Source organism: Phocoena phocoena, chromosome 2 (assembly GCF_963924675.1).
Source record: "Phocoena phocoena chromosome 2, mPhoPho1.1, whole genome shotgun sequence".
Lineage (NCBI taxonomy): Eukaryota > Metazoa > Chordata > Mammalia > Artiodactyla > Phocoenidae > Phocoena > Phocoena phocoena.
Window position 1 is genome coordinate 71,914,537 of NC_089220.1, and position 13,995 is coordinate 71,928,531.

The window sequence follows — 13,995 nt, forward strand, 5'->3', positions numbered from 1 at the left end:
CTGATCTCCCTGTGTTATGTGGTTGCTTCCCACTAGCTATCTGTTTTACATTTGGTAGTGTATATATGTCCATGCCACTCTCTCACTTTGTCCCAGCTTACCCTTCCCCCTCCCCATGTCCTCAAGTCCATTCTCTATGTCTGTGTCTTTATTCCTGTCCTGCCCCTAGATTTGTTAGAACCATTTTTTTTAGATTCCATATATATGTGTTAGCAGACAGTATTTGTTTTTCTCTTTCTGACTTACTTCACTCTATATGACAGACTCTAGGTCTATCCACCTCACTACAAATAACTCAATTTCATTTCTTTTTATGGCTGAGTAATATTCCATTGTATATATGGGCCACATCTTCTTTATCCATTCATCTGTCGATGGACACTTAGGTTGCTTCCATGTCCTGGCTATTGTAAATAGTGCTGCAATGAACATTGTGGTACATGACTCTTTTTGAATTATGGTTTTCTCGGGGTACATGCCCAATAGTGGGATTGCTGGGTCGTATGGTAGTTCTAATCTTAGTTTTTTAAGGAACCTCCGTACTGTTCTCCATAATGGCTGTATCAATTTACATTCCCACCAACAGTGGAAGAGGGTTCCCTTTTCTCCACACCCTTTCAAGCATTTATTGTTTGTACATTTTTTGATGATGGCTATTCTGACTGGTGTGAGGTGATACCTCATTGTAGTTTTGATTTGCATTTCTCTAATGATTAGTGATGTTGAACATCCTTTCAGGTGTTTGTTGGCAATCTGTATATCTTCTTTGGAGAAATGTCTATTTAGGTCTTCTGCCCGTTTTCGGATTGGGTTGTTTGTTTTTTTTTTGATATTGAGCTGCATGAGCTGCTTGTAAATTTTGGAGATTAATCCTTTGTCAGTTGCTTCATTTGCAGATATTTTCTCCCATTCAGAGGGTTGTCTTTTCTCACCATTATTCAACATAGTTTTGGAAGTTTTAGCCACAGCAGTCAGAGGAGAAAAAGAAATAAAAGGAATCCAAATTGGAAAAGAAGAAGTAAAGCTGTCACTGTTTGCAGGTGACATGATACTATACATAGAGAATCCTAAAGATGCTACCAGAAAACTACTAGAGCTAATCAATGAATTCGGTAAAGTAGCAGGATACAAAATTAATGCACAGAAATCTCTGGCATTCCTATACACTAATGATGAAAAATCTGAAAGAGAAGGAAACACTCCCATTTACCATTGCAACAAAAAGAATAAAATATCTAGGAATAAACCTACCTAAGGAGACAAAAGACCTCTATGCAGAAAACTGTAAGACACTGTTGAAAGAAATTAAAGATGATACAAACAATCCATATACCATGTTTTTGGATTGGAAGAATCAACATTGTGAAAATGACTATACTACAAAAGCAATCTACAGATTCAATACAATCCCTATCAGACTACCATTGGCATTTTTCACAGAACTAGAACAAAAAAATTAACAATTTGTATGGAAACACAAAAGACCCCAAATAGCCAAAGCAATCTTGAGAAAGAAAAACGGAGCTGGAGGAATCAGGCTCCCTGACTTCAGACTATACTACAAAGCTACAGTAATCAAGACAGTATGGTACTGGCACAAAAACAGAAATAGAGATCAATGGAACAGGATAAAAAGCCCAGAGATAAACCCATGCACATGTGGTCACCTTATACTTGATAAAGGAGGTAAGATATATAATGGAGAAAAGACAGCCTCTTCAATAAGTGGTGCTGGGAAAACTGGGCAGCTACATGTAAAAGAATGAAATTAGAACACTCCCTAACACCATACAATACACAAAAATAAACTCAAAATGGATTAAAGACCTAAATGTAAGGCCAGACACTATAACTCTTAAAGGAAAACATAGGCAGAACACTCTATGACATATATCACAGCAAGATCCTTTTTGACCCACCTCCTAGAGAAACGGAAATAAAAACAAAAATAAACAAATGGGACCTAATGAAACTTAAAAGCTTTTGCATAGCAAAGGAAAACATAAAAAAGATGAAAAACAACCCTCAGAATGGGAGAAAATATCTGCAAATGAAGCAACTGACAAAGGATTAATCTCCAAAATGTATAAGCAGCTCAATATCAAAAATACAAACAACCCAATCAGAAATGGGCAGAAAACCTAAATAGACATTTCTCCAAAGAAGATATACAGATTGCCAACAAACACATGAAAGGATGCTCAACATCACTAATCATTAAAGAAATGCAAATCAAAACTACAATGAGGTATCACCTCACACCAGTCAGAATGGCCATCATCAAAAAATGTACAAACAATAAATGCTGGAGAGGGTGTGGAGAAAGGGGAACCTGTTGTGCTGTTGGTGGGAATGTAAATTGATACAGCCACTATGGAGAACAGTACGGAGGTGCCTTAAAAAACTAAGACTAGAACTACCATACGACCCAGCAATCCCACTATAGGGCATATACCCTGAGGAAACCATAATTTAAAAAGAGTCATGTACCACAATGTTCACTGCAGCTCTATTTACATTAGCCAGGACATGGAAGCAACCTAAGTGTCCATCGACAGATGAATAGATAAAGAAGATGTGGCACATATATACAATGGAATATTACTCAGCCATAAAAAGAAACGAAATTGAGTTATTTGTAGTGAGGTGGATGGACCTAGAGGCTGTCATACAGAGTGAAGTAAGTCAGAAAGAGAAAAACAAATACCGTATGCTAACACATATATATGGAGTCTAAGAAAAAAAAAAAAAAAGGTCATGAAGAACCTAGCGGCAAGACGGGTATAAAGACACAGACCTACTAGAGAATGGACTTGAGGACACGGGGAGGGGGCAGGGTAAGCTAGGACAAAGTGAAAGAGTGACATGGACATATATACACTACCAAACGTAAGGTAGATAGCTAGTGGGAAGCAGCCGCATAGCACAGGGAGATCAGCTCGGTGCTTTGTGATCACCTAGAGGGGTGGGATAGGGAGGGTGGGAAGGAGTGAGATGCAAGAGGGAAGAGATATGGGGACATATGTATATGTATAACGGATTCACTTTGTTATAAAGCAGAAACTAACACACCATTGTAAAGCAATTATACTCCAACAAAGATGTTTAAAAAAATAGAAGATCTACAAACAGTAAATGCTGGAGAGGGTGTGGAGAAAAGGGAACCCTCTTGCATTGGTGGGAATGTAAATTGAGACAAGCTTTTTTTTTTTTTGTATCAAGACCTATATGGTACAAAGGTGAAAAATATAAGTAAGTATGGTCTCAGCCTTCCTGAAAGCAGACAACGTACGGGCATTTACATAGCATATATACAGACATAACTGCAATGCAAAGCAGAATCAAAAAATAAGAGCAGCCATTTATTGCTAGTTCTTAATATATGCTAAGAATTGCCAAAAGTTTTCATATGGATAATCACTAATATTCACCATAAACCAGATAAGGAAATGGATGCTTGGAGAAGTTAAATAAGTTGACCAAGTTTGGCCAGGTCAGGATTTAAACCTAATTCCATCTGCTTGGCTGTCTGTAAAATATTTGCTGTTTCATAAGTTTCAGGGAGGAGACTCCAAGGAAGTTTTGTGTGTGTTCAAAGTTGTATTTGTCTCTAGTTGAAGCTGCAGTGTAAGTCTTACAGTAAAGACTTTATTGGTGTTTATGTTGAAAGACTTAGTACAGGTTCCAGAAGAAAATAAGTATTCCAGGTAGAAGGAATAGCAAGAAAGGCACGAAGTAAAGAGATGAGTGTGTACGGAAAGCAGCAAATTATGTATTTTCCTTGTAGGTTAAGTGAAGGGTGGAAAGATAAGTTGCGCTTTGTTTACAGAGGTGCTAGGCAGTTGGAACTTAGCCCGATAGGCTACAGGGAGCCACATATACATTTTCTGAGAAGCATAATGACTGAAACATAATTGTACTCTAGGAAGATTTACCTGGCAGCAGCATGTAAACGGATAGGTGTGTGGGAGGGGAGGCTGAAATATAATGATAATTGTGAGAGGCTGTTGATGTAATAGGATAATGACGTGAGCTAGGACAATGGAAGTAGGAAGGAGGGATTGTGTACCACAGCTGTCTTATTGCTCATCCTCAAATAATAGGTTGCAGTTTGAAGATGGCAAGTCTAGAAACTGCAAGCTGTAGGAACTGAATGGTTCCATTTAGGTCCAAAGTACTTTTAATTATTGACCTGCCTTAGATTTTGTAAGGAAGAAGCATTTGGAAGAAATATTCTTGTGCTGCCTGAGAGGCAATTCACCACTAAAAATGCTTGGTTCTCTCTGAAGTAGAAAGGAAGAGTTATTAAATGGTATAATCAAACCCCTAGGTGTTTTATTGAGGTCCTGGCATTACTGGTAGGGTGACTTAGACTTCCAGGCTGCAGGTTTCTCATCTGGAAAATGTGTATAGTAATAATTATCCTCCTAGCCTCCCTTGGCTTTTGTAGAAAATCAAATGAGATAATTAATGTGGAAGTACTCTAGATAATGCAGAATTCTGTTTTTAAGGGTAGGTACTATTTTGTTTATGCCTCTTTGTAGTTCCCATTGCACTGTGTTAAACCCACAGCAGGGGCTAGAAATATCTGTTGAATGAGTGGGTGTAACAGAGGTTTTGACAGGAGAATGACTCTTGTACCAGTGCTTTGATACTATGTGCTGTGTAGTAAATATGGGCCCATGCTTTGATCCCAAGTCATAAGCCTTCATAGAAAGAAGAGGAGAGGATGCAAGGCATAGTGATGACCAGCTCCGTTATAGAAACATGAAATACACTGCAGCACTACTGGTTCGCTTTCTGCTAGAGATCCTTTAATGCCACCTCTAAAGACGTAAAAACTACAAAGAAAAAACTCCTTAGTGAAGTAATCACGTAGACTATAGACAGTATCTCAGAGATAGGAAAGGACTGGATCTCCTACAGCAGGTGCTTCATTGAACTATCCCTGGGGGAAGATGGGCCAGAAAGAGGAGTATCTAATTAGTGTGTGGAGTGTGAAAGAGGAAACACCACTTCTTCCTGTGACATGACTTTAGTACCCTGGGCATTATTAAAGGGAAAGACCAAAAAGTGATGTTCAAGGGATGAGGGAAAGCCACCTACTTTCATTCATTCAACAGATATTTATTGAGCATACAAACAGGCACTGAGGGAAGTACAGCATGTGTGAGGTAAAGATGCTGTTCTCCAGAACACACTGGCTACAACTCATGGACTTTGAAGGCAAAACGATGAGGAATTAGTTTATACACATGCACATAATAAATTATGTTTCTGACAAATATTGAACACAAATAACATGCAACTTTTAAGCTATAAGAGGAATGTTTCATTTCTGAATATGTTTTCACTAAATCGAAACACATTTACTCTATAACACATGGAGCACAAAGGAAATAAAAATTAAACAAAAGAGGTATAAAAATCAGTAAGCTTGCTTTTCATTTAGTTGAATTATTTCAACCCTAAGACAATTCTCCTTTGATTATCAGGACATTGGTTGAGTTTTGATTCTAAAAGGAAGGTAGCTACTGTCCAAAAGTTTCAATAGTGGGTCTTTGTTTTTCAAGGTCATGGCGAGCACTATATTTAAAAGATATTAACTTTTACATAAAGGGTGTGGATATGTGAAACAATCTTCTACAGAAATACAAATGGAATAAAAACAAAATCAGAGGAGTCCAGCCGGATCCGCATTTGAACAGAGCAAATAAAAAGGCACTGGCAATGTAGTTCCAAATGGAGAACATTCACAAAGAAGGAAACTAGGGAATATAAATTTTTGAGGGGAATTTGGCAAAAGCAAAGATCATCTGTTTCCCATGATCTAACAGATAAGATATAATTTTGCTTGTCCTTTCCATTTTCAAATGCTTTCTCATTTTTAATCATACATCTATTTCCAATATATGGGATTTATATATAAACATGTAGCCAATCACACAGGTAAGATTGAACAAGGGAAGATGACCTAGAAACAGAAAAAGACCAAAAGAGAAAGGGAAATAGGAGACAAGATGCATTAAAGGGGAGGATTACCCTTGGGTTTGATTTTCATTTTTTTTTTTTTTCTGGTGACTAAAATAACATTTTTCTATCTTGAATATAAATCCTTGTCTGGGGTCACAGCTATATTTCCTTCAAGTTTAAATGACATATTCACTTGTATTTTGTATTTTATTTTACATTGATCTGCAATCTTGTATCATTCTTATTTACAGGAAATTGTAACTTCAAATAGCAAAGCCCTCTTGTTTGCTGTTGATACAGACTTATCTACAGCATTTGTTTGGTGGCATTTAAAAAATCAGTTATGAATTTTAATATTTATAAACATGCTACCCTAAAAATAGATGGCTTTTTTTTTTCTTTTTATTCCAAATTTGGAAGCATGTAAGATATTTACCTGGAACACCTTTGAGGGATATGTCTTGGCTTTCAATTTGATAATGTACCCACCCTCACACAGTGCATCTGTACATCACTAACGAGGGAGAACATTAGAGGGTTCTCATTTCAGGATAGCTCAGACTGTTGCCCTTCAGAGACATTTTGGTAACAGACTAAGGGTCTCAAATAATTTCAGCCAAGCTAAGTATTTATCACAGCTCCAAACAGGCAGTAATTCACTTATGTTTATTTTCTCAGAATGTAACGCTAGTTTGAATTAAACATTATGATCCATACCTGCACTAGTGTAAACTAGTTTTTCAAATTTTCCTAGTCAAGATTTCTCAGGGAAGAAAATTAGACAGGTTCAGCACACCAAATGAGATGAACTTTGTCCTCAAAGAAAATTGGTTTTTCCTTTTCAATTTCATTTCAAAGAGATCTGACAAGTGTGGCTTTGAACAAACTTTAACAGCACAATATCCTTTGTGTAAGTTTTCCCTTGTCAGCTTTTCCATTCCAGCAGGAACTTAGAACAAAGTGGATGTTGCCCTTTGAGTTGAGAACTTCATCAGTTGAATGAACACTAGTATAGTGCAGTGAAATTGAGGGCATACTCTCTCCTCAAATCTCAACAGTGCAGTGTCTCAACAAATATAATTTCTCTAGCTGGTGCAAGGAGACACCAGCTGTACATTTACTTTCATACACTCTCCTTCCTTTTTCATAGTAAAAGCCAAACTATTTGGCAATATACTCACTTGCTACTTTTACAGATTATGCTAAAGAGCCTTCCATTGCGTGTGGAGCCCAAACACATTATTTTGTGATGTTGTTTGGTGATAACACCATTTTATAACCAAAGTCATAGGGAGCCTCAGATTAGAGGTGCGAAATCAGACTTTCAGGTGCACATTGTTTTTCTTACACATGAAAGAAAAAGAATAGGTTTTTCTATTTGTTCTGCTTTGTTTCATTTTTAACATGTAACTTTGCAATCATTTAAAAGTAAAATTCAAAAGCAGAGAAAAAATACAAGAAACTGCTTCACAGAGATTCTAATCTTTATTGCACAAAAGCTCGTGATGGCTACTCATTCTTTAGAGTTTTAGATTGTGTATAAATTGTGCTATTTTATGCTGGTTACTAAGCTCTTTGACAAGTTTATTTTTCTTTGCGTACTCTCCTAACTTTCTAAAGGTTTTTTATTACAATTGCCCCTTGCTATCTTTTACTTTCTCTTGGCTCCAACTTTTCCTTTCATCTTCTTTTTTTTCCCCGTGCATTAATATTTAAAGACTGTACTAGTGTCAGACATTCATGTAGAGACAACTTAAATGGATAAGGTTACAGAATAAGTCCATGCCCAATTTAATTACAGCATTTTGATTAACACAGATTGTAAGTAGTTTGAACTAAGAATTTTAAGTTGTTCAGCTTGAGTATTACAAAAGCTAACCAGAGATGAAGTGTAACTTTGACTCAGAAACTGCCAGAAAAACACACTGATTAACCAGTTTAGATGTACTGTCTAATTAAGGATCTAAATATCTCAGGATCACAGAAATTCATGTTTATTGATAAGATAAAATACGTATTACTCAGAGAGCTGAATTAGCAAAAAGAACAGCTCTAATCAGGTGCTAACTCCCAGAGAAAAGAAGAATATTAGTTGAAACTGAAAATATAATAGTTATGAGCAAAACTGGTTTGTTTATGAATAAAGACAGTGCTTCTGGCCAGCAGACTTGGTATCCTTGAAAGGTTAGAGTTGATGAAGTCTGTGGCCAAGTTTCTAAGTGGGTTCGATAGGTAATGACGGCCCATAGCAATTGCTAATTGAGAATAATGACTGGGCAGGGAAGAAAGGGCACAGAACAGGGGTGGAAGAAAACTGCTGTAAAGCAGAGGCCTGAAAACACCTCCAAGGACAAGGTGAAAGAAACCCAAGCCATTTATATTTACTAAACTGTCATTAGTTGACCTAAGAATTTTTTGGATAAATATTGTTTCTCTAAAAACTTAGAAATATAAAGAAGGTGAGGATACAGTATAATGTGTATGCCTACACAGAGAAATCACTACATTTACAACTTTTTCATCTTAAGAAACATGAAAATAGAGGCTACTCTGATTTCTCTTTGTTGTATTTCATTTTGTTTTTGTTGTTATTCAAGGCATCCCAAATGGAGATGAAATCAGGTGTAAGTTATGCAAAGACTGAAAGCAATATTAAGTAAGGTGATTGTTCTTTAAGTTCTAAGATTTTTAAAACATTGTGAATACACAATGAATTGTGTATTCACAATGAATTGTGAATACAATACTCACAATGAATTGTGAGTTTTGTACTCATGGATTTTGTGGGTAGAATATGGTTTCTGATAGAGTAAAATCACACGAAGGAGCATGCTATATTTTACATATTTAATCATATTAAAGACAAACTAAGTTCCAGTACCTTTTTAAAGCCAATACCTTTTCAAAATGTGATAATTAGCTAGGTAGAACCATTTGTTTGTTGGTAATCCTATTCAAATTATAATTAAAAATTAAAACACACTATTCTCACAGACATACACAGGCCCCATTCTTTCTAGCTTTGCAGACTTATAACATAATAAGGATGAAGTCTAAGACAGATCAGAGTAATGACAAATATTTCTTGTTTGGATGAACTTTGCCTGTCAAGACTTACTAGAAAATGTTTAGAAGGGGAGATGCTAGAACACTTGTACATCTCATGATTATAGTTCTTGGCAGGTATTACACCTTTGTTTACTCTGAAGAGGAAAGTTTCTAAATACAGAGAAGGTGTATTCTGCATGTTAGATCCTGCAGTTAGTATCACTGCTATTCTGGTCCCTTATGGTTTGCCAAAAATGTCAGTTCAGGGCTTCCCTGGTGGCGCAGTGGTTGAGAGTCCGCCTGCCGATGCAAGGGACACGGGTTCGTGCCCCGGTCCGGGAAGATCCCACATGCCACGGAGCGGCTGGGCCCGTGAGCCATGGCCGCTGGGCCTGCGCGTCCGGAGCCTGTGCTCCGCAACGGGAGAGGCCACAGCAGTGAGAGGCCCACGTACAGCAAAAAAAAAAAAAAAAAAAAAAAAGTCAATTCAAATGCCAGTAGACACCATATTAAGAGAATCAGAAATTAAAAGTAGGCAGCTATTCAATATAAACATTAAAAATTTGTGGTAATCCAACCATTTCTTAACCACTTTTACATAATTGACATTTACACATATTTTTAGTGAGACCTCTTTTTGGTTTCCTCTCCCTTTGTCTGGGCACAATATAGTAATTGCTGCCAGGGCTAAATAATGTATTTATTCCCTAGAAATTAGAGTTCAGTGTATTATCCTATTAAAATAATACATTACAGCATTACCAGCATCATTATTACAAAAGTGGATTCAGAGTGATAAGCCAGATTTGACCTGGGGACTGTGCTGCTGCTGTAAATCTACTGGCATTGCATGAGGTGTGGTATTGCTGACCAGAAATTCTGGTGCACAGGCCTCTTGAGACATGTTAGTTAGATTCGTGGGCACAGGGCACAAAATTCTTAAGCACTTCTGTCTGAGTGCTATAGAGAACACATTTAAATAGATGATGTCCTTCAAGAGCAAAAAAAAAAAAAAAATTTCTGTGTGAAATCAGAGTATCCACTGATTTCTATATTTGGAGGAACATCAAATAGACATTAAAGTAAGACTTCTAAAGTGACTACATGTAATAGTGACAAGCTTCACAATTAAATTTAGTGCCCAGAGTGATGACAAATTATAACCTATTGCCCATGACTGAGGTCTGGTTCTAGGCAAAATTATAACTCAAACAAAATTTATCTTTATTTCCTGCACGACTTGCATTTCTACTCTCTTCCCCCACTGGCTACTTCATCTATTTTATCCCAGGCCCAGTCATCTAGGGTGCTTACTTTCTTTGTAAGAAAAAAATTAACAGACTATTGGGCTTGGAAATGTCAAGCTTAACTTACTCTATACACTACTAGTTGTTATAAGGAAAGACATCCTGACATGTTAGCTGAGTCGCTCAGCATCACTCAGATGCTTCATAGCAGGTTCTTGAATAGGACATCTCCTTTTTTGATTGACAAGGTGCAATGTGTTTGCTTCCTAGGATTGTTTTCATTAATAGTAGGTAAATCATTAAGCCAAAATATGTATTACTGATTGTGAAAATGTGCACAGCACCAAATGCAGTTGTTCTGTGTATGTTTTGGGGGTTAGGTGGGGCTTAAAGGGGAAGCCTAGCAAAGGTAACTGCCTTTTGAAAAACCTCCACCAGTGATTCCTGTACATGGAAAGGAAAATATTTCTTATGGACCCATCAACATTTCCAAGAGTAGACAGAGCTCTTGGTTAATGCCTGTGTTTTCCTGGAGAAAACGGCTAGTTGATGGATGCTATGGAATTCTCTTTAAGATATCCTTCTTTAAAAAAAAAAAAAAAAGATTAAGAAAAAGTTTGTTCTTTTGAAGTTCCATCAGTAGTTTACAAATTATTTGAAGAATATTCAAATTAATAATTCCCTTCCTCCTCATATGAATTCTCTATGAAGTCTATCCACAGTTGAGTGCATGCGTGCTCTTAGCATGATCTAAAGCAGCACTTCACAGACACCAGTTTGTGTAGAAAGCTCCTGGGCCAGAGAGGCTGTAACTAAAAACTCCTAGGTGATGCCCATGCTGCTCCTCTGGGGGCAAGGTGTTGAGGACAGGTGTTGCTGTAGACCAAAGAAAGTATGCCAGCCTAAGGGTCATAATGTTTGCATTTGAGTCTGTGTCCTAGTTTTGTGCTTTTAGGAAAGTACAAATGTTCTTACGTGGCTCTTCTAACTACCTGAACAACCTTACATAAGTGCCTTCACCTATAAATGAGAAGTATCTTACCTTTGCAGCTCCTAGAATTGTTGAAAGATCAAATGATATAATGTATTGAAATGCTTCATAAATTACAAAGTGCTATATGATTAATGTTAGTTATTAATGTGTTGTTTCAAGATCCTCTTCTTATTTAACATAACACTAGTCTGTGAGAACCAAAATCCCCTGGCAGAAAAAAAAAAAAAAATTGGGCTGTCTACCCTTTATTAAAATCATACGATAAAATTATAGGAAAAACATGGGCAATAAGTGTTTGAAAAGGACTCCATCTCTAATTACTAAAAATGTAAAATTAAATAAGGATAATAAAACCTGTCATATTGACAAATTTTTTTTCTCACTATGATCCTTAGTGATGGGGAAAGTGCAATGAGATGGGCACTATGATACACTGCTGAGGAGAGTGTAAATTGGTACTCAGTTTCTATAAAGCATTTTAGAAATATGTGTTAAGAGCCTTAAAAAGTGTTTGTTGTTAAACTCAGTAACTTCACTTCTAGGACTCTATTTTAGGGAAATAAAAAGAGGTGTCATAAAAAATAGTTTATGCGTCAAAATGTTCATTACAGAATTAGTATCATAATGAACTTTTGCATGATCCTGAATGGCCAAGAACAGGAGTACGGCTAAATAAATCTGGTGTGTAAAATATAATGGAATGTGGACACAGAAATTTATTCAGAAACACTTGGACTTTCAAATTCTCAACTCAGTAGATAAAAGCAAAGCAGCTATATCCTCCAGAGCAAATTCTGTGAAATAGAAGAGCCTCAGTATGCAGTGAAATCTCAAATGTTTTAACTATGTATTAATATTTTTCACTTTGGTAATATCACTTCTAGGAATCTGTCTGCCTGTTCTTATTCTCACAACTGAAGTAAGCTATTTCATAACATTTTGCCTACTCTACAACAACTTGTGAGGAAATGAAGTTCAACTACCATTCTTTAAAATTCACAAGGTGGCATTTTTGCACTGCCCCTGCTCCATTTTTTGATAGTTTAGTAGATTCCTTTGTTCAAGAGATATTTATTGGCACCTACTATCTATCCAGTATTATGCTGGGTATGATAGATAGGAATTCAATGATAACTACGGATACAACCTTAATTTGGACCTCCTAGAAAGGAGCTAATACAATTTAGTCATAGATAATGGAACATGACTGCAATAATGTAACCATAAGGGAAAGACAAAAAATCTGATGGAAGACCAGAGAGGGTGACTTGTGGTAAAGCAAGAAATGGAACCGTTCTAGTGGAAAGTAGCCTGGAGAATGAGTAGGACAGGTGCAATGGGCAAGAATGCAGAGAGAAGATTTTCTGATACAGAAAATTCTAAAAAGCAAGGTAACAAATAAAATCATGCCATATCCAGGAATATTGGAATCTCCTATTTGGATTACAACAATGGACAGGTTGGGAGAAAACTCAAGGAAGTTTACTGCGATCAGATCAAATCATCAAGTACACTGAGTTTCAGGCCAAGTATTTAACTCATCTTAGAGGGAATGCAAAGTCATTGAAGGTCTTTAAGCAGCAAAATAACACAATTAAATTCATACTTTAGGAAGATGATTCTGATAAACTCTGCCAAGAGTTTTATGGGAAACTGGATCTAGGAAGTTTATACAAGAGATAGACCAAAATTCCAAACCCATCTCAATAAACTTCACTATTTGTGTTGCCCTGAAAAAGTTCTTCCTCTCCTTTCTGAGACTTAGTCTACTACCAGCATAAATATACCTTTGTGTGAATTAGAAAAGGAGCCCTGCTGGGCAGGTGGCACCCAGAAGCACCCTACAGAAGCAGACAGCACCTTTGTGCAAAGAAAAAGCTTCTTGGAGGTCTCTGAGTAGATTTTTGCAATGCTATGTGTGTGGTGAACATGTTGAGTGTAACCCAGATTGAGTTTTATCCCTCACTGTCCACTTAGCCAGGCATAGAATCATGTTTCACTTATCTGTGAATTGAGAATATCAAATCCTACCTTCTAGGATTGTGGTTAGGTCATATACCCAGGGACTGTGGAAAGAAGGCTTGTAACAGATGTCCAGTGAATGACAGTGATGATTCCGGTGGTGATGATGACGATAGTGAGCAGCAGTAATATAGTAATATTAGTAGTAATGTCTACTATTCTTACCTTGACTTGGATTCTTTGTGTATTTGTTACAAGTTATCTACTGCTCAGTTTCAGTGGTTGCCACTCACAGCATAGTTGATGTGATAAAACTCTCACAAAGAGGGGCAGTACATCTCTGTACAATCATACATGATGGTTCTGTTTGGGGATTTCTCATGTTTAGGAAATGGTGGAGGAATAAGCATAATCCATCTTGTCTGAAATGCAAGGGGTGGCCACAGAAATCAAAAGAAGGGGGGAACCTCCCTGTCCAATTGGTGGAGCTGTGGTCCCCAAAAAATGAGATGAACCTTCGTTGCTCTTTTGTTCTCTCTCTGTCCATCTGCCTTTTGGCTCCTAGTGCAGTCATGGAAATACATGGCAAAATGAGGCAACTAGAGACTCAGCTTTTTGGCTGGAGGACCAGACAGCGGAGCCCTAGAGAAGAGGAAACTCACGGAGAGATGGCAGAGAGGGAGAGCCTCAGGATAGCTACCCCATAAAGTTGTTTATGAACACCTGGGTTCACTCAAGCTGGGTGTGTACGGATCTAATCAGCATACCAAA